Source organism: Neolamprologus multifasciatus, chromosome 2, assembly GCF_963576455.1.
Source record: "Neolamprologus multifasciatus chromosome 2, fNeoMul1.2, whole genome shotgun sequence".
Classification (NCBI taxonomy): Eukaryota; Metazoa; Chordata; class Actinopteri; order Cichliformes; family Cichlidae; genus Neolamprologus; species Neolamprologus multifasciatus.
Window position 1 is genome coordinate 17,903,909 of NC_140440.1, and position 22,588 is coordinate 17,926,496.

The 22,588-nt window shown below is 40.0% G+C and overlaps 1 protein-coding gene and 1 long non-coding RNA gene across 5 annotated transcripts in view; both read left to right on the plus strand.

The window, feature by feature from the left end:
* il1rapl2 (interleukin 1 receptor accessory protein-like 2) overlaps nt 1-22,588 on the plus strand; it is a 518,624-nt gene that overhangs the window by 123,360 nt on the left and 372,676 nt on the right. The window lies entirely within an intron of this gene.
* Nucleotides 44-21,630, plus strand: LOC146524183 (uncharacterized). Its single transcript, XR_014877543.1, has 2 exons — nt 44-5,160; nt 5,697-21,630. It is a non-coding gene; the product is annotated as an uncharacterized LOC146524183 (long non-coding RNA).

Below are 22,588 nucleotides of genomic sequence, written 5' to 3' on the forward strand. Positions count from 1 at the left end.
GGGGGGGGGGGCAAAAAAAGTGCAGGTGTATTACTACTGGTGATGTTTCAAATAGTTACGTTTTGTTGTTACATTTACATTTTTGTTGTTTACACACTCCTCACATTTACAAGAAAATAATGAATTGTGCTCTAATTTTAGGTAAGCACTGAGTGAAAGTTGTATCAAAATGCTAATGCTAACATTATTTTGGTTGTAATGAACACTGGGGCATTTTATAAATTTTCAACCTCTTCAGCTCAAAAAAATGTCAACATTCACGTTACACTGGTCCCTCAGTTCAAGCTGAGTGGCCAGTGGCCATGCTCATTTTCAGCTCATCAGCTTCTGAAAACTGTCCTTCTACAGATGTAACGGTGTTCCAGAGCAAGCATGTGTTGAGAAGGACTGGATATCTAACTTAAAAATTTCTCAGGCTTACCTGAATAAAAGTTGTACATCTGGCATATGAGCGCCAAAACTGTTTTCTAGCCCCAGGTTTTCTTCCATGTTGTACAAGCGAATGCACTGTGAAGGATCTTTTTGTAAAATGGAATCTAAAGGGGGTCTGTGCTGGGGTCCCACAGAGGGCTCTTGCTAGTGTGACTCACCAGTGTTCCTTACCTTTAGAGTGTATGCAAGAATGACTCAGTATCAGTCTGTGTACGTGGCACCGAACACAAACTATTTTAAGCTATCTAAGCATTGTTGTACGTGCTGTGTTTAAACCTTATGGCTATACGAGTACAGATTGAGAATGAACACACTTTGCTAGAATGGGAGAGGGGTTTATGTCAGCTCGTATTGCTGTTTTGTATCCCTCTTGGGTGAGCTTATTTTGCACATGCTGACTCAGTCACACTGCAATGGCATCATGTTTTAGAAGCACTGGAGAAATGTTTTAAACATAAAACCTCCCTTGTTTTTAGTTGGGGTCATCTTGTCTCATTTGATAATCGTATTACAAGATAAAAAAAAAATTACTTTGGAGTAAAAATGATAATTCCTCTGCCATTCATTCGTCTGGGCTTCAACAGCTTGAAAGCTAACAAAAAGAGTTGCTACCTCACCGTTCCCTCTTGGAAATCAACATTTAATCAAAATATCGACTTTGCGATAAATTTACATGTTTATGTTGAAAAGCTTCCTTAACAATCTTGGGAGAAATGCTAGCAACAACGGCTAAAAGGGAAGTTTAGCTAACACTGAAACGGTGGCTATAAAAGCAGGCTGGAACCGAGGTTTGAACTTGCAAACAGAATTTTTAAATATGTTCACCTCAAGCTTTGGAATACTAACCAAGTAAAATGTGCATGTACAGACAGTGAATGTCATTGTTAGTTTGTGATCAATTTTGATTGTTTTTCAAAGTGATTTCTTCCCATTAGATTGGTCAGTTATTCTGTTTTGTTTCTCAGTTTATCAAGTTCTCCTGGTTTTGTGTAGCAAACAAGAAGCCTGATAGATTCATTTATATTTAAAAACCTTTAGTAACCTTTAGTCCATTTCAAGTTGGTGGTTGAACATGTCACAGCAATATATCATGACAGTGACACGACAGTAAGGACTCTCTGTCAGCCTCTGTTAATATGTTTTTACTTTTTTTCTGGTCAATGTTTTCAAACAATCTGTTTGATGATGAAGCATTATCGTCTTAATACCTAAAGGTCCATGGGTCACACGGAGCTGAATATCTTTTAGTTGTTTTGCTCTTCTATTATATATGGAAACACAGTGGAATAAACTCGCATCATTAGAAGAGTAGGCAGCCATGTTTCTGCTGAAACTTGCATATGGTGTCTGTATTTTGGCTTTTGGTTGTCCAACCAGTCCAGTCCTGTTAAAGGAGGAAACACTTTGATGACTGCACAGTTAAATCTTCTAAGATTGCTCAAGTAGAGGTTTATAAGAATTATTGCTATGAGGTGATGCTCTGAGGTGGCTATGCTTCACTGTGTGTGTGTTTATTAAGTGTTTCCTGGCTATTTTCTCCTTCTTTGTGTCAGGGCCTCCCAGGCAGCATCAGACTGTTGCTGGTCTTCAGTTCTGATTACACACTTCCTTAATCAAGGCTTCACATGCTCTTTGAACCACTTCTTTCCTCCTTGGGCATCACACACTCATCGACAAACAGTCGGTGAGGCCATTTTTAGCTAGATACCTTGCACTTTAAGAGAAAAGTACAAAACGCACATTCCTATTGAGTTAAAGAGGAGATCGAGTACATAAAGACATTTATGCATACAAATCATTATAGTAAGATTAACAATGGAATAGAATAGACACATAGGTGGGAAATAATAGGGGTGATTAAGCTTTAGCTTTTTTTCAATTTAGGTGGACATATGTCAAACTTGTGGTTGCTGCAAACCAACAAATGCTAGCTTTACAAGTGCAACAACTTTAGAAGAACAATCGTAGTAAACCTTCAAGTTTTACCATAGGTTGAAACCTTGTCCTGAAAATTACATTGATATACAGTAATATTCCCACTAGCTTATGAAATTTAGTGATAAATGTAATGCTGTTCAGATCATATACTGAACATAACAGCTTGTATAAACAGGTGGTGTTTGTGCTCATGACGGTTTTATATTTCACTCTTGCTTTATGTGGATAAACATATCCAAGAGCACTCCAGTCTATTTTCTTTCATTGTAGGCATACACTTTTAATTATTTTGTTTTGGTATCTAAGTGCTGCCAAAACACAGGTGACCTATGCAGCGATACTGCTCCTGAATGCATATTGTGTTGACACTGACAGAGGGGCTTCTGCTTCTGCACTGCTTTCACTTTGCAGCCTATGTCTGTGTCTCTGTTAACAAATCAGCAGAGCAAATAATCTTATGATATTTTCTTTGTTTTATTTACAGTGTCCACGCCTGGCAACTAAAGCATAATTGACATTCATGTAGTTTAGGCAACACAGCACATGGTAAAGTCAGCCTCTTGAATGCATATGAGCAGAAGGATAGATGCATTTTCGAGGACTCTAAACTGCCAACGATAAAGTAAATTAAAACTAAGGCATGAACTTCGTTTCATTGTGATTCAGTATGTTATCAGTAGCCCTGTGCAGTGTTCTGTCTCCTAATACTTGCAGTTAATACATCTAATATATGTCCTGATTTGAATTGTATATCTGGATAAATAGTGTTTACCCCTTTGTGTACTTTGTGTGTGGGTGTGTGCAAATGCTCTGTCTTGTTTAATATGAGCTGCTTTTCCCTTCTGACCATTTTCAATTAAAAAACACTAATATCCCCAAGACTGCTCTGCCCTAGTTATTAGACAGATGCATATACACACACACACACACACACACACACACACACACACACACACACACACACACACACACACACACACACACACACACACACACACACTTTCCAGTTTGTCTGAGTCCTGCCTACAGCATCATCCCCCACTCATCTTGATTGTATAAGAGCACTAAGTCTGTGTCTGTATGTCCCTGACTGTGTGTGTGTTTGCATTTTTTTTTATATATATTTCCACCTGTGTGCATTTGCTACATAGTAACTTGACGATTTTGAACTCCTGAACCCTGCAGTCAGGATCTAGTAGCTCTTATGTCATTAGTGGAGGGTTTTGCTTGCATGTTTTTTATCCACTTGTTACCTTAGACATAAGGGTCACTGCAAATCCAAATAAAATTGTTACGATGAGCTTTATCCTATGACGAAACGTTTTTATCCTGATAACAATGGTCTATTCCATCCATGAGGGATGGTGTACTGAGAATTTTCTGGTTGTCTTTGATAGCCCATCACCCGTCAAGAGAAAGCTAGAGACAGAGCGATGTCTGTATGTTGCCTGAATATGTGTTTCATTGCAGGTTCCTTGCATTTACTGGGACACGAATCTCAAAATGTCCCTGAAGTCAGACTTGTTCTTAAATTGTAGCTCTGTAAATGAGAAAGGCCCTACGAAAGATCTGCACTATATACTGAACCTCAGCATTTTTTCACTGCTATGCAGATGACACCCAGCTCTATCTGTCCATGAAGCCAGGTAACACACACCAATGAGTTAAACTGCAGGAATGTCTTAAAGACATAAAGACCTGAATGGCCGCTAACTTTCTGCTTCTAAATTCAGATCAAACTGAGGTTATTGTACTCAGCGCTAAAAATCTTTGAAATATGGTATCTAACCAGATTCTTACTCTGGATGGCATTACCTTGACCTCCAGTAACGCTGTGAGGAATCTTGGAGTCATTTTTGACCAGGACATCTCCTTCAACGCACATATTAAACAAATATGTAAGACTGCTTTCTTCCATTTGTGCAACATCTCTAAAGTTAGAAATATCCTGTCTCAGAGTGACGCTGAAAAACTAGTTCATGCATGCATTACTTCCAGGCTGGACGACTGTAATTCATTATTATCAGGATGTCCCAACCATTTGCAGCAGATGGCCCCGCCCCTCCCTGAGCCTGGTTCTTCTGCTGGAGCTTTCTTCCTGTTAAAAGGGAGAACCCCTGGTGCCAAAGTGCTTGCTCATAAGGGGTTGGGGTTTTCTCTGTTTTCTTTTTATCATTGAAGGATAAAAGGCAAATACAAATACAAATTAAGCAAATACAAGTAAACTGCAATAAATTACAAGTAGTAATAAAATACACTACTAACTCTTTTACGCTATGTCCACACCATTGACTGTAGAAAACATGGACGACGCGACAGCTCCCCAAAAATGAAGCCAAAACGTCTCTATCGCCCCCTGGTGTCTGGCTGCAGTATAGGTCATAAACCCCGCCTCCTCCATGTTAGCGGATGGGACTGGGGTGAGACTAAAATAAATTAATTCTCCTAAGATAATTTTTTTCCAAAGATTCTTTCTTTTGTTTTCAATAGTTCCCATCACGCTGATTGATGTTCAAGGGGTCTCCTCTCCCATAAGTTTGATTCTAATTCCTACCGCGGTGATGTTAAATTGGGGTGAAACGTCATCATAAGCTTTGACTGACAGCTGCAGTCACGGAGAAACTTGCGTATCTCTGTTCGGGAATAGCAGATAGAGCGTAGGCTCTGAGAGGACGCCCAGCGTTTACGCTACGAAAACACGACCGAGTGTTTTAACCTGACAGCCTGAGGTGTTCTTCAGTAAACTGGACTAACCGACAGAAGGACCCGAGGCCCCGCTGCACTTTTTCGGTAAGTTAAACGTGTTTGTAAGCTAATCCGTAATTACCGTCCTTAGCTAGCTCCTGAGACCTAGCTAGCTAAAATGAGCACTCGGCTGTCAGGTTTCGTTTAGCTAACCCGTGCAGTGCAGGTGAATGAATTTACTAAAGAAATGAAGAGAAACGCTCCGGGCTGCTCAGTCACTAATTACTGTTACTGTGCTTTTATTACAAGTATTATACTGTAAAAGCAACAGGCTGCACCCTGCTTCAGCTCCTGTGCAGAGCTGAATATTAAATATGTGCAAACAACAGCATGTTTTCAGTCTCTTGCCACATCTGTAAAGACAGTAACATTTTTTAAAAGCTTATACTTCAGTAACTCCTCATTAATCAGGAACTATGGATTAAAGTACTGTAGTATACTGTAATACTGAAAAAAATGTAAGAGAAGAACTTCAGATCCTGAGTGTGTGAGGACAGAAGAATCAGCTTTATTTCAATTTTGAGGGATAAAATTTATATGAGTTTGATGGTTCTGTTGGTCTGTTGTCTTTGTGATTACAGGAGCTGCCCTCAGATTCAGACCTCAGCCCCATCGAGTGACAGCAGACAGATCATCCAACATGTTCACATGTTAACTGCAAAATGAACTGATGAAAACAGTACAAAGGTTAAAGTACCACACGTGCTGTAATGAAAGATGCAGCTGTTTTATTCATAAAGTTAATGACAAAAAAACAAAAGGATTAATCACTCATGTAACTGTGTCACTATATATCAGCATTAACAGGACCTCAGTTTGGTGTTTCACAAAGCTGCTGATCTCAAACCTGCACAGCTTCTGTTTTAAACACTTGATGTACTCAGCTGCACGAAGAGCATATGAGATTTTCTCTAACACAATTAAATAAAACCTGATGAAGGTCAAAGGTCGTCACTTGTATGTTGAACTACAAACTTGTCATCTGGAATTTTTTCAGTTTTTTTTTTACACATAGTGTGTTATTTACCATAAAGTGATTCAGAGTTATTCATACCAGAGTAACCAGAGAGGATCACATATTTTTAAATATATAACTTTCTACAGGACTGAATATCATATCTTTATATAAAAGTCCGGAGCCTCTGGGGAGTATCTGAGTATTTATAACATTACACAAACCAAAGGTCTCATCACAGTGTTGATGAAATGCTGGGTTTATCCATCTCCTGGGGCGGGCCTACAGAGGAGTACTGAAGATTTCCCTGTGAGGGAGCTGCTGGTGAAGATCATGAGTCCTGCTTGATCAATGCGATGAGCTTCAGTGTTCCTGGTGTTTCTTTAATGATGCCTCTTACAGCGGGTCAACAGAACTTCTGGCACAGGACAGCTGTGATGAAAGAAAGGGAAGAAGTTTCTCCAAACCTCTGGACCCAGGAAACCCAGCTTGGTCCTGATGGTCTCCCTCACTAGTTTCTCTCCAGGGTGAATGTAGCTGTTGATATAATATGGACTCTATTATTAAATGAAAAGAACAAATTAGACTACACTACTGAAACGCTCTGCTGATGTTTTTAAAGTCTCCATGTTACCAGGCTGTAGAGGGCTCTGAAGATTTAAACAGTTTTAGATTCATTACACTCAGTCTTATGTTAAAATCTCAAAGGACAGCATTATATTTTTGATATTAACAGTAACTCTGGGCCTCTGTAGAATGTGCAGCTGATCTCATCGCTGTCTATAAATGGATAAAAAAAACATAAGTGTTGAAGACTATTAAGAGTAGCAGGTGTGTAGCATCGCTAACTAGCTAGCAACAAGTCTCCAACACAGTGCGTATGCTAGCGGCTAATCTAACTAACGAATTAACGACAGAGTGATTTTAGAACTATAAGATGATAAGCTGTGTGTCTGTTTTTTATAACAGTGACATGGTTGTATTTACCTTAATTAAACTAGTCGTCAGTCGCAGTAAACCAGCAAAAAACTCGAGCAGCCGGGCTACGTAAAAAGTGTAGGGGGGCGTGTTTGCGGTCACGTCCAGCAGGTGTGTGGGCGGGAGCGTTACACAGTCGCTCCACCTCAAGTCACTACTGCGCAGACTCTGGCTCCAAATTTTCAAGATGGCAGCCTCCACAAGCGGGGTATTTTGGCTTCATTTTTGCACAATGGTAGGAGGCGGGGTCGCGTCGTCCATCTTATATACAGTCAATGGTCCACACCTACACGGGTATTTTTGAAAACGCAGCTGTTTCTATGCATTTCGGCCTTTCGTCCACACATAAACGGCGTTTTGACTCACCAAACACGGAGAATTTTTTAAAACTCCTTTTTTGTGTTTATGTGTGGACGAGGAATACAGAGTTCGTCACGCAACGTCAAAGGTATGTGCCTTTTCTCACGTCACGCTGTGTTATTGTTAACATGAGATGAATTGCAGAATGGCAGATAGAGACAAAATACTGTTTCTGTTAATCTGACTATCTGCAGTATTTACACGCTTACATACACAAGCAGTTACTGTCCCTCTATTTACAAAGGCAGAGGCGTCACGGTGTAATTATTTTACATGTAGTTGTTTTTTTCCTGTGTAATAATATTCAACATTGCTATCAATACATTTTTCAAAAAATGCCTCTCTGTGCAAAATGGGTTCAAAATATAAACAGCTGTGGGATACTGTTTGTCCGTATTTTAGACAGGGGGAACAAATCGTAGCAGGATCAGCCGGATATTATTTGTGTTTCTGAGTCCATGCAGTTATTTCCATGACAGAATCATGTCAGTTTGTGATGCCTGAGGCCTTATACACCACTGCCATCCACTATTCTTTTTACCTTGTCTCTTGCGCACAGAGATTTCTCCAGATTTTCTTAACAATTTTAGGGTAAGAAACATTATTTGGAAATTGTTACACAATTTGTCTGTTTTGCAGATTATGAACCTCTATCCACCTTTCTGCCTCTCTTAGATTTTCATACCCAATCACACTTACCTGTAGCTAATAATAATCAAACTATATTTTAAAAATATTTACCTGGTGGTTTCTCTTTAGTACCACTTACTCTTCAGGTCTTTTGCAGCTCTTGTCCTAACTTTTTGAGATGTATTTCTGCCATTGAATTCAAATTCAGGTAATATTTTAAATAGTAGAATTGCTTAGTTATAACATCTGATATGTTTACTATGTTCTATGGAAAAATGGATTATGAGTAGGGATGGGTATCGTTTAGGTTTTATCCGATACCGGTGCCAAACCGGTACTTTTGAAACGGTGCCGGTGCTTAAACGGTGCTCAAACCGGTGCTTAAAGAATGGAAAACACAAAAGTGGTCCAAAAACCTCTCATGTTCAGCTGTTTTTTTGTAAAAAGATAACAATGTTAGCCTTTTCTGCAGCTATGGGGCATATATGGTATCATTCTTGGCTGGAAGCAGTGCTTAAACAATGGAAAAAAACACAAACTTTGTCCAAAAACCTCTCATGTTTAACTGTTTTCCACTTTTTCTTTGGTCATTTTAGCCTTTTTGGCCAGGGTGAAGGGAGTATCTGCCATCAAACAAGAAGACAGCTGCATGTAGCTATGATGGTGTTTGCTGTTCACCTTACATGCATTAATGTAATAACGTGGTTAGCCTACTCAACGTAAATTACACACGAACAACATTAAGCTACTCACGCAGAGAAGAACGGCTGCTGCTGCTGCATCATCATCCGTCATCATTTCTGCTACACTGGCAGGGCTAGGGGCCAGGACTCTCCTCTTCGGGTTTTTGGGGGATGTTGCTAATTCCGGGTCCGATAACAGGCACCACACCCGCAGTAGATGTGCTCGGTGTGAGGTCTCGCAGCAAGCTATCAAATACGGCGCATTTCTCGGCTTTAAAAAAAAAACACTATGCGTCGCTAGGTGTTTCATCAGATTTGAGGTGTTACCTTCTTTGACAGTATCACAGTATCAGCTTAAAGCACTTGTTGCAGCTGCTGAGTTTGCATCTTTTGCTGTGAAGTACAGCCAGACTTTTGACCGCTTCGCCTTGGACATTTTAAATCTGTAGCTCTGCTCTAAAAGAACGTACGTACCTGGACCCGCCTACTATTCTCGGAAACTTAAAATGATTGGCTAGAATCTAAAGTGTATCATTCCATACCAGTTGGTGGCGGTAATGCACCTTTCAGTTGTTTGCCAACCGCCAATACAAATGTAAGGAAGAAGAAAGTGTATCACAGCTCAGGAAAAAAAGCACCGAAATAAAGCACCGAAATGTGCGCTGCTTTTCGGTCTGGTTACTACCGTTTATGTCAGAACCGGTACCATCATGGCACCGGATACCGGTACCCATCCCTAATTATGAGATTTCCAAATCACTGCTTTATAGTTTGATTTAAGTTCTACACTATAACCTAGATACCAAGAAAATAGTGTTTGAACACTTAGTGAAACAATTGCTCAATTGTAGGTAGTACTTGATAACAAGAAGATTACAGATGGACGCATAGTATCGGTGGTAGGAGCATCCTTTTTCTAAAGATGTTAGAGTTTCATAAAGTGCCTCCTACTTCTACTCTCTGCAATATTACAAAGCAGTTATGGTATATTTAAAAACACCAACTTCCATTGGCTTGAACCCTTTTTGTTTGTTTTCAAAGGAAATTTAACAAAAACTGAAACCTCACAGAACAAGTTACAAATAGTAAAACAAAATAACTTTATCAAGTATAAAGAATATTCATGCAATGAAAAGCAATTAAGTTCTTGTCACCTTTTCGCTCCCAGTATGCTGCCTGGTCAGGTATCAGAAAAAAATTAAGATAAGTGCAAAATATAAATGGTTAATGCAAAGTTTATACGAGGACACTTACAAACACCAACCCAGTCCAATTCACTATCCGTCAACAGTCATCTACATATGAGTCACAACCTCTTTTATTGAGTAAAGTGACAAATTCAGATTGAGTGAAACTAACTAACTCCAAGTCTGCCCCTGCTGTTTTCATTTCTGAGCGGGTGCTGTTTGGCAGATGAAAAGAAAAACAAAATCCCACACTTTTGAAAAAGACTGACTGGGAAGGAGGATTATTAATCTTTTCAAGTGCCAAACTGGATTCAGAACATTATGTCTTTTCTGCCAAACGATCTGCTCAAATCTAATTAGCATCACAGAACCAGACAGCACTTGGGATTTCTTTTTTTCCCCTGCCTTTCAAAGTGTTTACGAGAAATAAACTGATGGTTTTCTGTCCAGATGAGTGATAAAGTAGACAGCAGAAAACAGTTTATTTCTCGATCTCCCCATCGCTCTCTCTGTCTTTCTCAGTAATGAGGTTCTCCTTAATTACATTTTAATGGGCTGGAAACAGCTGCTGCTGGTTTATATCTCCACTCACTCCTCGCTCCTCCTCCATCTCTCGCTCTTCTTCATCCCTTTGCTCAGTCATCTCCACCTTCTGTCAGCTTCCTTGCTCACCTCTGCCTTTGCTCGATGTCACTTTGTGTTTGTACACTTAGATCCAGGCAGATTAAAAGTCTAAAAGTCTAAGTGTTTGGAAACACTCTTTAACATTTATATTATCTACAAACACTACATTAGAATAAACAAAAAGATATTAGGTTTTAGCAGCATTGGGTCTCAAATACTGAATGAGTAAATCCTCTAAGCTAATTTGATTGGGAGGGGAAAAAAACAACAAAGGTAAAATTGGATCAAATGAGTGACTCATAAGCTAAGCACGGTGAGTGAAAAAGAGACTAATTATTTTAAAGGTCTTAAAAAAAAAGCTCTTTGGAAACTATTTAATTATTTTTCCAATGTAATTTAGTGGAGTTAAAAAATGAAAGGCCTAAACACTCCACTGCTGACAGACACACACAAACTCTGTGTTCGATGAATGTAAGAAGTGAGGGAATATTCAGAAACTGTGGGCATCAGCTACAGTTTAGATTCCTGATACACGAGCATTAGTAAGTGTTTCCTCAGGCTACTGGTGAATAATTGGACATTTAGGCTGTACTGTCACCACTAATAATACTGCTCCTTATGCAATGTGTCAAAAGCTTTGATGTTTTTAACAGATGACATCCTAGCAGTGACTTGAGCTCTTGACATGGATGACTTGTTAATGTTCCAGTCTGTTATCTCTTAGTTTTCTAAGAGAACAACAAGAGGTCGATAACAACAAGAGGTCGCAGATTGTGACTGAAGGTTATGTTTGGATCCTTGAAAGAAAGACTTTTGTCTTGTTCATACCATGATTCAGTAGCTTGTGGAACCGCCTTTAGCAGCAAGAGCTTGAATTAATTGCTTTCTGTATGGTTTTATCAGTCACATCGTTGTAAAGGGTTAGAGTTATAATCATTTTCCTGTTGTATGACCCAATTTACCTTTGGCTGTCAGAAAGATGGCCTCATATTTGTCTCTAGAATACCATCACCATCGCCCTTCACGACCCACTCCACTCGTGCCCACCCACCTCACCAATTTGAGCCAGCATGTGAGTACCTTCATCAGTCAGGCCACACACATACAGACTTTATATTCAGACCAAGTCCTTTTGCACTGCTTCCAAGCACTTTGCTCTCCAATGTGTTCTGTTGTTTTGAATATATTCCACTAGTATGTATATATTTCTTTTGCTTGCTATTCATTGCTGATGTCTTTGCTATATATATATTTTTTTTACTCATGCACAGCTGGTGTGCAGGACCCATAATTTCATTATACATGTACAATAACAATAAAGAGCTATTTCATTCCAGTCTAGTCTAGACTAGACTACCAGGGTAACTGGACATAGGTAAGACTGAATGCATGGTTTACCTCAAGATGTCATGTCATGTGGACATGATTACATCACAACATGTATCAGCTATGCTTTCACCCTTCCACATCCCAGTGGGCTCTCTTTGGCTGAACTGGATATGGTCTTTTGCTGTAGCAACAAATCCGTCCCTATGTTCAACAAGTGCTCACCACAGTTGCAAAAAATGATTATGTGTGTAACTGTAACACTGTAACCTTTAATGTCAGCTCCTACTAGTCTGACCTTTCTCATCTGACTTCTTGAGTTTGCTCTTATTGAACACAGACAGTGAAAAAAACCAAGGAATACAGCGGCAAGTTAAAATGAAGAAAAGACCAGAGTGTCTCCCCAATACAAACTGCATATAGTATAATCACTCAAATCCTTTTCAGTAACTGAAACCAATTTGACTCCCATGAAAGTTTTTTTTTATCCTACTTATTTACTTATATTGATTTACAACTTCTGTACATTCATTAATAGTAACTTTCTGGGTTGTCTCTAATTATCTGGTGAGAAAATTAGAAGACTTATGTTCCGTATATACACCATATATATAATTTTGAAAGGGTTGTGATGTCTCAAAACAAACACAGCAAACTGTGCAGTTATCAGAAGTGGTGATTTCAGGATTTGACTGTGATTATCACACTTTATCCATTGTTTTGTGAAAATTTTTAACTTGTACAGAAATACTTTCTTCCACAGTTGTCTGGCAATTCAACACACATGACAACCAACCAACACTCAATCCAGAGCCTAAAAATAACCTTCAGCTGGTTGATAGCTATAATTCACATTACTCTTGGTGATGGTGATGTTTTTTTTAACCTATCCGAGATGCTGTCCAGCAGGTGTGAGAATTTTCATAAAATCTTTGACTGTTGTGGATACTCCATCATTGTAGAGCTCTTTATGTCAGTGTGAATGAACTTTTTAATTCAAAATAGCAAATGTGGTATGGAGTTAGTCTCTACATAATTTATTTAGAGACTAACTCCATACATAAGTAAAAAAATTAGCAGTAATAGGGGATTACCCATTTTCCCGGACACATAGTAAAATATAAAATAAACAAGACTTCACCCAGTCGATGATTTTGCTATTCACTTATAACTGGGACATTTTTTGGCAATAAAATGCTAAATGGGTGTACTTAGGAGGTAAGTATTAAAATTCTGCATCTTCTGACTCACACACAGACACTGGAGCAGTTTTTCTAACTTATTCTTAAACCTTTTTTTTTTTAGTTGCATGTTTATGGGTGATGGTCAGGCAAAAGAAGACCAATAGTAGGAACAGGGGGAAACTGTGGTGGGATACACACAAGATTTTGAGCAAAAGCTAAATAAGAAAAGACACTCGACATGTTTATTCCTTAAGAAGAGAAAACTTCAGCCTGTTGTGATTAAATGGATGCATTTTTGGTCCATAAAACCCCTAAAAAACCCAAAACAAAAAAAACAACAAAGGGTGTATACAGACACACACACACACACACACACACACACACACACACACACACACACACACACACACACACACACGCACACACACAAAGTAGGAGGAGCAAGTTTGATGGGCTTAATTAGGGACTCCAGGGAATAGAAGACAGAAGTCTCTGATGCTCCATAGCAATTAGCCTGTATCGATCTACCAAAGGAGAGAGAAAGGGTTGGAAAAGTGACAAATCAGGAAGAAGACTACATAAATGCTCATTTGAGATAAATGACAAACAACTAAAGAGAAAGGAAAGGAGATAATAGGTGGTACAGAATAAGTGAAAAGGAGGGAAAGGGGAAAAAATGCCACATAAAGACACTCAGTAGTCCATAGACATTGACATTGTCAGCTCTTACTGTCTCTTTCAGCAGATTATCTCAGCTTCATGATAACAACTATGAACTGCATCAAATCGTCTCATATCCACACACACAAACAAATCAAGTGAAAATCCCTTTTTCTTTTTAATTGTCCAACTCTACAAACTTTTCTCCAGCTCATATCTCATAAAGTGACTCTCCACTTTAGAAACTCTTCACTTTTATCTTGTTGTTCTTCAAGTATTAAGAGACGATTTTGCCCAATTAGATTTAATTATGCTCTTAATCTATCCGCACTATGTGCGTGTCTTTCCTGTTCCTTTGAAATGGACCGCACAGAAACATTACAGGCAGAATAATTTTCCCTCGGCAATGATGTGATAACCTTTAAGTGTCACTTTAAATGGACTAATCTGAACTAAGCTGCTAATCTTAAAATGAGGGGATAATCTCTGACTGTCTGATAATCCAATATTAGGATTAGCACTTCGTGCCAATTCAAGTGGAGGCCTGGGTCACAGTGGACTGATAAATACGGTGTGTGTGTGTGTGTGTGTCTGAGAGCGTTTGTAGAGGAGGTGAGCGTGTGTGCACGCATACAAATGGGTCACTTCTTTTTCCGTGTGTGTGGGTGTGCCAGTGTTTCTTTGTGTGCGAAAGGGAGTGAGTCAAGGTGACTGTCTGGGGGTTAATAACTACTGACCCATAGATGGGACCAGAATCAGGGGCTTAAAATACACACGCACAGAAAGTCTTGCTTAATTCCTGTATTTTGTGTTTCTCCTCAGTCGCATCGTCATGGCCTGTCCAAATTGACTTGACAATATTCTCACCAGGAATTAACACAGATGTGTGTGATTTAAGGGGCATCAGCACAGAAAGTGGTGTGGCGGCCAGAGATGATAGAAAGGCAGTGGCAATCAGCAACTACTGGTGATGGGGGAAATAACCACAAGGAATATAATGTGGGCGGGCAACCTGTCAAACTTTTCTCAAACTTGTCCTGAGTGATTAAAGTGAAAGATAACAGTGAAAGATATTGCTGATTGACATATGAGAAGAGACCAAATGGAGGCCACTCGCCCATCGGTCACCAACAGGTGTTTAGGCCTGCACGCATCAGGCTTTAGGAGAGGATTTCACAGCTACTCTCAGCAGCCTCTGACAACCATTCTCAACCAGTTTGGGAACACATTTTTCCTTTGAGACCAGTTGTTGCCAGATGGTTGCCGGATGTGAGTAGGACCTTATTGCCTTTCACAATGAAAGCAAATAAGTTTTGTGGATTTGTTAAATGGGGTGCACAGGGTGGGACCAGAAGGAAATCTGGGTTGTGGGTCTAATGAATCCTTTGTTTCAAGCTCACCTTTGCAAAATACAGGAGCGAGGGAATGTGAGCAGTCAAATCAAGCGACTGTAAGCCGCACAAACTCCTTGACCCATTAATTAGGAAAAGAGCTTTCAATGGATTTAGTTGAATTTACAATGAGATGCACTGAGCAGGATAACCAGAAGGAAAATTTGCAGTTGCAGTACGGCATCAAGACAGTAATGTCCTCAACAACTCAACGGAGTTGAGAAATAGTTTTCTATACGGTTCACTGCCAAAAGTGCAGCCTTACCTAATGTCCACCCCACTGTTACTCATTTATATTAAGATTTAAAAATCTAGTTGGTATTGCTTTCAGAGCTGCACATGGTTATTTGCAGCTAGCAGGTTGTTAATGCTAGCCATCAAGTCTAACAGTCTGCAGTCTATGAACCTCAGCTAATGTCGGCTAATGTTAGTATGGTGGTGAGTAGCCTTCAGTAATAGTAATAAATCACACTGCAATAGTACATTCATTTAGTTGTAAATAGCATGAAAATACAGCACGGTGGCACGGTGGTTAGCACTGTTGCCACACAGCAAGAAGGTCCTGAGTTCAATTCCAACATCAGGCCGGGGTCTTTCTGTGTGGAGTTTGCATGTTCTCCCTGTGTTTGCGTGGGTTCCCTCCGGGTACTCCGGCTTCCTCCCACCGTCCAAAGACATGCAGCTTGTGGGGATAGGTTAATTGGATAATCCAAATTGTCACTAGGTGTGAATGTGCGAATGAAAGTGAGTGCGAAGGGTTGTCTGTCCCTGTGTGTTGGCCCTGCGACAGACTGGCGACCTGTCCAGGGTGTACCCCGCCTCTCGCCCTATGACAGCTGGGATAGGCTCCAGCGCCCCCCGCGACCCTGAAAAGGATAAGCGGAAGCGAATGGATGGATGGATAGCATGAAAATATATCAAGTAATCCAAAGTATTCGGAATATGTTACTCACATTGAGTAATGTAACAGAATACGTTAAAAAAATACATTTTGGGGCATGTAATCTGTAATCTGTAGTGGAATACATTTTAAAAGTAACCTTCCCAACACTGTCTGTATCACTAAATCAATACAACTAGCAAGTTTTCTGGTTGGAAGAGTGCCCCAAATCAGTGGCCAAATTGTTCCTTCTATTTAGCTGCGTTATCATAAAGTTATCATGAAGCTGGTTTAGATTTTTTTTTTAAAACCAAGAGTGTTTTAGGAGATTTTTTCCATCCATCCATCTTCTTCCTCTTATCCGGGGCCGGGTCACGGGGGCAGCAGCCTAAGCAGAGAAGCCCAGACCTCCCTCTCCCCAGCCACCTCCTCCAGCTTATCCGGGGAACACCAAGGCGTTCCCAGGCCAGCCGAGAGATATAATCTCTCCAGCGTGTCCTGGGTCTGCCCCGAGACCTCCTCCCGGTGGGACATGCCCGGAACACCTCACCCAGGAGGCATCCTTGTCAGATGCCCGAACCACCTCAACTGGCTCCTTTCGATGTGGAGGAGCAGTGGCTCTACTCTGAGCCCCTCCCGGAGGGCTGAACTTCTCACCCTATCACTAAGGGAGAGGGGAAGCTCATTTCTGCCACTTGTATCCGCGATCTCGTTCTTTCGGTCACTACCCACAGCTCGTGGCCATAGGTGAGGGTAGGGACGTAGATCGACCGGTAAATTGAGAGCTTCGCTTTTGCACTCCGCGTCTGCATCACTGCGGCCGCTGCACCAATCCGTCTGTCGATCTCCAGTCCCAGGAGAATTTTTTTCCACTTTTTTTAAACATGGGAAATCAGTATTGTATGTTATCGTGGACTTTGGTGTGTGTGTGTGTGTGTGTGTGTGTGTGTGTGTGTGTGTGTGTGTGTGTGTGTGTGTGTGTGTGTGTGTGTATTGAGAGGGGGTTTGCACCATGAAAGGCATACACACATGCGCACACAAGCAGTGCAATTAGGTACATGCCATAGTACAAGCTTTTTCGTCAGAAACCCCATAGTCCACTTAACACTGGAAAACGCTGCAGGTTACAGAGCTAAAACACGAGCTTAGATGTGTGTGTTTGTGTATATTTGTGTGCTTTTGTGAGTGTGTGTTGGTAGGTTCTGCCCCCCAGTCTAATTGAGTTTTCAAGGAGCTCTTATCCTTTAAAAGAATAGTGGTGTGTGCTTGTTTGTGTGAGTGGGGGATGGTTGGAGGTTATCATTTTCATGGTGTATGTGCTTGTGTGTCCGTCTTTCCATACAAACATGCCATTGTGTGTATTTGTACCCTATATAATTTTGTACGCATAGCTCATAATCTTAATGACTTACATAGTTACTTTAAATCAAATTGGCACGCGTTACCATTTTGCTTTTTCTCTCTTCATATCTCTGCAGTTTCCTTTACTCAAAATGGTTCAAATACCTCATTGCAAACCTGTATATTTATAAAAACGCACAATTCAAATCTTAATTATGATCACAATCTTACAATCCTGGGGTGTTTTGGTGTAGCTATCCTAAAGAGTCATATGTTTAGTGTTTGAGGAGAATGTGTGATTTTTGTAGCACCGTGGTTTGAATGTCATTCTTGCTATGACTTGGCCACGGGCACCTGCTAAACTGAGTGTCCTGTGTGGATGACTGTAGCAGACCCGCACACACGCACGAACTCTTAGACACTCAAAGGTCATTGTCTACCCCCAATTGTTCTACTGGCAAACACTCCTCCCACTGTTTTCTAGTATCATCTTGTGGCCCCTCTGAACAGTAACTGACACTAAAGCAGACTCCATTTGCTTGTCACCGTCCTCGGCTACCAAATAAGCACATCAAATTTCCATAAAAACTCTGGAAGCCATACTACATTTGGTCTAGATTTCATTTTGTAAGGTTATACAAACAAAAGTTTTGTGAGACTAAACACTAACACAGCGAAAAAAGCTATAAAACTATGAATAAAATTGTAGAAATACTTTCATGAAAATGATGATGATGATCATCTCTTAAAATATTTTCTCTTCAACAGCCATATATAATATGACCAGTGAGTGCAACATGGTATATTCTAATCTTTGCCTAAATAAAATCCATCCATCCATCTTATTAGGGGCCGGGTCGTAGGAGCAGAAGCCTAAGCAGAGAAGCCCAGACCTTGCCCTCTTCAGAGCCACCTCCTCTAGCTTGTATAGGGTGAATGCAGAGGCGTTCCCAGGCCAGCTGAGAGATATAATCTTTCCACCATGTCCTGGGTCTGCCCTGGGGCCTGCTACCGGTAAGATATGCCCAGAACACCTCGCCCAGGAGGTATCCTTATCACAATGAAAGGAACCAGTTGAGGTTCCTTTCAGGAAGGAGCAGCGGTTCTACTCTGAGCCCCTCCCGGATGGCTGAATTCTTCACCCCATCCTATCTCTAAGGGAGAGGCCTCTTTCTTTCGGTCACTACCCACAGCTCGTGACCTTAGGCGAGGATGGGGACATAGATCGACTGATAAATTGACACCACGACGGAGCAGTACAGTGTTCGCATCACTGCACCCGCAGCACCAATCCGTCTCTCAATCTTCTGTTTCCTTCTCCAATCACTCGTGAACAAGTAAAATTCATTTTTAAAATGATATTTTCCATAAGGAACACTTTTGTTTAAAAAATATAGCTGCTGTGTTATTTTAAAAATGAAGTATAATCAGAAGGTACCAAGAAAATGCCCTTGATTAACCCTTTAAAACCGGTCAGAGCGGGTACGCTCCGTTTTGCGCAACTACTTTTAAATCCTGGTAGCACTGCAACCACGTGAGCTAGCGCAATAATTTTTTTTGCATATGAAACCGGAGGAGTTGTATCTTATGCCATCAGCTTGTCCTAGGTCACGGTTTCCTTCCACATATAGCTTTGCAAAAATTGCATAAAAAGCACTTGCAGCAACAAAAACATAATTTTCCAGAAACACGCTTTGCCGATCCGATATTCTGTTCGTAACACTTCCTACGTTGGAATAGACGTCAGCGCAAACTATCGCATGTCCGCCATTACCTGCCCGATACCGGAAGCGATGTCATTTTTTGTGGAAATGTAGTTTTTTACCATCAGGGCCTCATGAGCCTATACTTGTGTTTTTAAAAGTTATGTTTGACTTTATGACTTTCTGTGTCGTTTCTGGAATGCTTAGGGCTAATATTGCACTGCTGGAAATAGTTTATTTTGATGCATGTGCTGCTTTTTTGCAAATTTGCAGCATAATATTTATTTTCGTTTTTCCTGCAGTGTATAAAAATTGGTGCATTTCAAAAATAAAACTATGAAGACACTCAAAATAAATTTCCTGTCGTGGGAAACTATTTTGTGCAACTTTTTTGTATTTACAGTTTTGAGAGATACGCCTCTTGAATTTCTCTAACTAGAAATATATGTTAAAAAAAACAAAAACAATTTTCAATTTTTTTTGTAGTTTATTGCACTTTTTTGCAATTTATGTAATTACTATGCACTTAATGCATACATATTATTAAAATGTAGGCTGTAATGGTTGTATTGATGTATAGCAACTTGAAATGCTCCCAAAAATGGCACTACAACATGTAAAAATATAATATAAGCTCTGGCGGACTTGGTTCTATGGTAGGTCTTAAAGGGTTAACTGATCATCAGTAAGTGTGAGCACCTCTGTAACAACAGGGATGTTGGCAGTTTGCTGGTTTGGAGCATCCTGGTGTGTGTTAACACAATGCCACCATCTTCCCAGTAGTTGATGTCTCAGAAAATTCACACCAACCATCAGACCGTGCAAAAACAAAACAAAAACAGAAGCTAGAGTTAGCCATCTAAACAAGCACGATACTGAACAAACGTGTTCCCTCTAAGAAGAACATTGTGGAGCAACTTAGGTTCATACAGTTGAATCTGAACACACCACACAATTTCCTTTGGACATACAAGACCAAAGTGGAGATGCATTACCGTAATACAGAGAACCATGGCACCAGGACAAACACTGCACATTAACTGTCAAGCACGGTGGGGGAAGGCTAATGATTTGAGCTCTTTTTGCAGCCACAGGACCTGGATACCAAGTCAAATATGAGGCCATCTGTCATCCAAAATGATCCAAATTGATCAGAAAATTTATGGAAGAATCACAGCGCTGCAACAACCCAGTCAAAGTCCAGACCTCGGCCGAGTCCAGGCTTTAAAAGAGCTCTACATAAAAAAATGTTCAGCGCTTCTCCACACCAACGTGAGAAACTGATAAAGTCATACAGAAAATCTTTACGCCAAGTTATTGCTGCTTAAAGGTGTTCTACAAGGTACTGAATCGTGGGGTGTAATTAGTTGTTCACATGGCTGCATAAAGTTTAATTTTCATAGGGCTGTATTCTGTCCTCCTGGATGTAGCTTTGAGGGGGTCAGGGGGGGAGGGGGGAGAAAGGAGAAGAAAGGAGAGCAGGCATTTTCTGGGATGATTTATTACCATGCTGGATTACTGTTTTATCAAATCAAAATCCTTTCTAAGCCCCTTTTATTCACCTATTATTTAGCTCACATTAAATTACCCCTGCTGTAAGTCCAGTTGATGGGAAACATATTAACTTACTAGCTTCTACACCCCTGTTGGCTATTGATCAACAGCATTCAATTAATCTGATTAATTAGACCGCCGTGGCAACACAGAGGAACAGTTAGCAAGTCTTTATGTCTGCTCAGAGGGTCGTTAAGATACACACCTGTGCACATAATTGGAGCTGGTTTAGATTTTGCTCAGCATGCAAATATCCAACACAAAAGCACAGTCCACATAAAAACAGAGCACATACATACCCCACAAAGAGAACCAATCACACATAGCAAGAGAAAACATATTTAGAAGTTAAATAATGACTGGAAACTACTTTGATTCAGGATTTGAGAAGAAAAAAGCGAGCTCTCAGTGCAGCCGTTTGTTTTATGGCTTTGACACTAATAATAAACTGACACCATTAACAAAATGTGGATGAGCTGCTAAGTGTTTGGGGGAGTGAGGTTAACTGAACTAATAAGCTGAAGTCTTTGATTTTGTATTACTTTTGCTAATGGTATACCCGCCCCAGCTTTAAGTCGTTGTAGATATGTTAATCAGTAAATTGTGCCAAATAATGAAAACTTTGGATTATTAAAGTAAAATAAATCTTATTTCACTAACTTTTAACGAAGCTTTTGATTTGCCTTAGTAAAAGCAGCTGTCAGATAGTCTGTTAGGTTTTATATTTCATCTGTATGTTCAGTTTTGGGGGATTTGAGCAAATTTCATTGCCATTGTTTTCAAGGAAACTGTGAGAAAACCCTGAAGGGAAGCACAAGTAGAGCATCATTTAAATGAGTTCATCTAATAATACAATCAAAAGGAACAAACAAAGAAAACAAAAATACTTGAAAAAAAAATTAATCAGTTGATATTACCACCATAAACTGAAAGTGAAGTAAAATGTGCTTTTAACAGATAGAGCCCAAAGTAAAAGAACAAAAAATAAACCAAGGCCAAAATCTAATCAGGAGAACTTAAAGGCAAAATGCAAAAACAAAAATTTAAAATACATAACATAAGGGTGGCTGTAGCTCAGGTGGCAGAGCGGATCAGCCACTAACCAGAAGGTCGGTGGTTCGATCCCCAGTCTGCTCCAGTCTGCATGCCAAATATCCTTGGGCAAGATACTAACCCCATGTTGCTCTCCGATGCATCCATCGGAGTGTGAATGTGTACGAATGTTAGATACTCAGCACTTAAACTTAGAAGTGCTTGTGTGAATGGGTGTGATTGGGTGAATGAATTAGCTGTATAAAGCGCTTTGAGTGCTCGGACAGAGTAGAAAAGCACTATATAAGAACCAGTCCATTACCATTTACCAAAAAAACAAAAAACAAAAAAAAAGTAATAAAAGAAAGGATTACCAATAAACTGGGAGCTGTTTTATTATCACACTGGGAAATACTGTACATGTTTTAATGAAAGAATGCAGAGAAGGATAAATAACTTGGGGTTAAAATTGGTTAGTTTAGTTACATTAAACATAGCATGGAAGTCAAAACTGGAACACTGAACATATCAAGAACGCAAGAACAAAAAGGAGACAAATAAAAAGAAATGACAATTGACTGAAAAGTACAGAACGAGATCAGGAACATCAAAGAAAACCGCATGAACAAAGACTCACAATGTAACAAAATAAAGATGTGAGGATTCAGACAAACAAATGGAAGCACCAAAGAAGTAAGAGCAGACTGATTCTCACAGTGGAGTCACGATAATCAGTCCAGAACTACACATTTACTTGGTTTCTCACTGTTTAATGGGCTGTTGTATTTACCAGAAGAGTTACACTGTAACTGCCTTTTTCTTTGTACATATGGAATTAACTGTCACTCCTGTCCACTAAAAACAAGAAGCTGAGGCTACAGTTTGCATTGGCTTACCAAAAGTAGACAGTAGAAGTTTGGTCACCACTACTCTGAGGTTTTGTAAGGATTTTTGTAAGGATGTAACCTGTCCTTACACACCATGT